Source organism: Chenopodium album, chromosome 8 (assembly GCF_948465745.1).
Source record: "Chenopodium album chromosome 8, dcCheAlbu1.1, whole genome shotgun sequence".
NCBI lineage: Eukaryota > Viridiplantae > Streptophyta > Magnoliopsida > Caryophyllales > Amaranthaceae > Chenopodium > Chenopodium album.
The window spans coordinates 4714989-4718503 of NC_137841.1; the positions used below are offsets into that span (position 1 = coordinate 4714989).

The 3515-nt window shown below is 32.3% G+C and overlaps 1 long non-coding RNA gene across 3 annotated transcripts; it reads left to right on the forward strand.

Annotated features, from left to right (window-relative positions):
* The first annotated feature begins 908 nt into the window (after positions 1 to 908).
* On the forward strand, positions 909 to 3515 carry LOC145555687 (uncharacterized). 3 transcript variants are annotated; one of them, XR_014091533.1, is made up of 7 exons: positions 909 to 1087; positions 1187 to 1250; positions 1653 to 1744; positions 2589 to 2637; positions 2761 to 2867; positions 2980 to 3024; positions 3242 to 3515. It is a non-coding gene; the product is annotated as an uncharacterized LOC145555687 (long non-coding RNA). The 3 variants fall into 3 exon arrangements; XR_014091532.1 differs by having other exon boundaries at positions 912 to 1091; XR_014091534.1 differs by lacking the exon at positions 2589 to 2637 and having other exon boundaries at positions 910 to 1091.

Genomic DNA, 3515 nt, shown 5'->3' on the forward strand with positions numbered 1-3515 from the left:
TTAAATAAACTAAATGGGAGCGAAAAACTCCGTTTTCCCCCCAAGTGACCTTGTGTGCTGATAGGACACAAGGTCTACTTAAAATAAACTAGTTGGGAGCGAAAAACTCCGTTTTCCCCCCAAGTGACCTTGTGTGCTGATAGGACACAAGGTCTACTTAAATAAACTAAATGGGAGCGAAAAACTCCGTTTTTCCCCCAAGTGACCTTGTGTGCCGATAGGACACAAGATCTACTTAAATAAACTAAATGGTAAAACGCTGTCGTTTAGGAGATGAATCGTTTGCTAGGTTTTAAGCGGGAAATGTGGTATGGGGTAGGACACGTGTCGCTGATCTATAGACTTATATTTAAATTCCCCAAATTATCCTAACCATTGGATATCTGACTCAAACGTCACATCAGTTTCTTCCTTTTTACAAAATTTGCTTTTTATTTTTCACATCCAAAAAACCCCCTTTTTTTAAAAAAAAAACGAAAAGTCGGTTTAAACAACTGAGATTTCAGGAAAAGGGCTTCCATCTTCATCTCCTTCGTCGTCATAGCAAGCCAACGCTTACTTGTCTACCTGTTATTTAGAAGCGCAACTTGAAGTTCTGCACTCTGGGCGAATAGCTTTAAGGTATTTACATAATTTTAATCATAATTTTTATTAGAAAAGGATTTGCATGCTTAATAATTCGACTTTTTATATCTCCCTCTTTTTTAAGTTTTGGATTTTAGATGTCCAATAGTAGTATTGAGGAAGAACTCCCTTCCTTAAGCACTGTTAGGCGTCGTCTTATTAGACAATCGTTGGGTAAAGACCTCGGCCGTTCTGGAGGGACTGCTTCCACTACTACAAAATGCGTATCTTTTGGACGCTATTAGCTCGACGCTATAATAGGGGCGTCAACTAATTATTATAGCGTGTGTGATTTCTCGACACTTTTCTAAGTCTAAACTTAATTTCGACTTTGGAAAGTGTCGAGAAATACTCACGTGTCGTACACGTGATGTAGTTTGCTTAACCTGCATCTTCATAATTCATTTTAGGGAAATACATAACCGCCGCTTCTGAACAAGTAGAAACCCTCGTTCTCAACATTGTTGGTATCGTCTCCTTTTCTTTTCTAATCCTCTAAAATTTCAAAGAATTCATCAAGTTCGGATTCAAATATACTTTTTCTTTGTATATTACATTGCAGAATTTTCATTACTCATCGTCAATGTTAATCAAATACGTCCCTTTGTTCAGATCGATGATTTGAGGTAATTTCTTATTCCTAATTTCCTTTTAGAATTGAGTATTTTAAAGCATTTGAAGGGTTATGATTTTGAGTAATGTTTTGTTAAGAGATGGGTTTGGCTCCCGTCAAAGAATTTCAGAGTTTTGTTTATGCTTCTATTTGTACTACAAGGCTACAATTTTAGTCCAAATCTGAAATTAATTGTTTATTTTATTCACTGCTTAAGATATGGGACTAGTCGGTCAATGATTTCTTTCACCTCTCTGCTTCTGTAGTTCCAAATCTACTTCATTAATAGCTTAGAACAAATCGATGTTCTCTAAATCTTGCAGTTGTGGGAATAGATTAGAACATAGATATACCTCTTTTTTATACAATGTGAACTTCAGTTTATAACAACATTTCATTATGGTAATTATTTTAGTATGGATGACTACATCAAAGTATGTTTGACGGGGTCAAATTGAAAGACATATATCAAGTATATATATTATGTCTTATCTGCAATACTTAGAGGTAAGTTCTTTAAACCTTTAGTTCAAGTTTTTTTAGTGACATTTCTCTTTTCATGATCTTAAGTCTTTATTACAATACATGTTTATTTTTCAGAATTGGTTGTACACATCATAAGTCTTAATTGAGATATAATTTTCTACTCTTTTTCATGAAAATTGGTTATTTTTGTCAGAGTGTGACTTCTAGCTTGTTAAAGAGTACTCGATTGAAGTAAAGAATAAATATTGCATGATTTGAAGAGTTAAAAAGAAAACAATGCTTGACTTAGTGCTTTGTATGAATAATAAGAGATTGAACCAATTTAGTCATATTGATTATTACTTGTTGTCTTTCTCTACTCATTTGTATAACAAACTTTCTGCCTTTAAACATGCAAAATATGAATTGATTTTGATAGTGACTCTTTTACAATCCTTAAAATGGATAGAATTTTTCTTTTATCCTTGGAATCTTTCTTAATTTCCATCTCTTTTCCATTTTGTTATTAAAGTATATTATAGTATGTACAGATTTTCTAGTTTTCCTAAGCTTGAGGGAACTCTTCCATGTTGCTTAAACCGTTTTCTGCACTATGTGGTTGCATTTATAAATTGCATTTTTTCGATCTCTTTTATTTCTGAATTCGATTCACTACTAGAATAAGTGGTATGTGGGCAATGTTATTTCTCTCTATGCTTCCGTCATTTATAATTATTTGCATTTGATTTCTGCTGGTGTGATTGATTCTAAATTTTATTTTTGTTTTCAGAAAGATATTGTCAATATCCAATTAGTCTTCATTTTATATACCTCTGTTGACATAATGCTCTAATCTATTCTAATAGTGTATTTTATTCATTCTTAGTCACAACTCGGAAGGTCATTTTATTCATAGATGGAGAGTAATGCAAGAGGTGGTCATCTCTTACAACTCAACTATGCTATGCAACTCCTTAATTTTTTGCGTATAATATATAGCATGGCTAAAACTTATCTTCTTATTTTGATATTCACTTTTTTTTTTTATCTTTTTTTAGTCATTTTATAATGGCAGAAGCTTTTAATTATGTCACTATTATGGAGGTGGTACACGTTTTGGTGTGGGAACTCTCTTCATTTCCAAAAGTCAAAGAAGAGTGCATAGGTAAGATTATTATCACCTTCTGTAGCTCTTCATCAATGAAAGAGTTTGACCATTGTTGAAAATGTTGAGGAGTTTATTAATTGAAACAATGAAGCTCTCTACTTTCTTCCAGGAATTTGATGATTAGCAATCCAAGATGTAGGCATATTTTCTTAAGGTATGATACTTTGTATATAATTATATATATAATTTTGGTTAGCTGACTTATTGAACATGGCAATTGACTTGTAAGAATTATTTCATGTTTACACGTGCAATACGTTGCTTATTGTCATTCAATTTGGTACTTGTAAACCAAAAATGAAGTCAGTATGCTTACTATATGTAATTTGCTTTAAGTACTCCCACTAATGCACCGTGTTTTTCATGTTCAGGTTCAAATGCACTAGTCTATAATCTGAACTTTTGCTTTATGCCCACCTACAATCTTATTAAGGAGCAGCTAGATTATTGGAGATTGATTGAAGATTTTTTTTTTTTTGTGTGAAGAAATGAGCTTGTCTGCTAGACAAGACGACAAATGTGCTGTTAAAATCCATAACTAATTTCTTAGAAAAATTTTTGTGCTATTTTTTCTTGTATGAATATTCGAGTGTAAGGAAAGATATTAGTAAAGTTATATAATAAAAGGAGATTTTTGTTTATTAA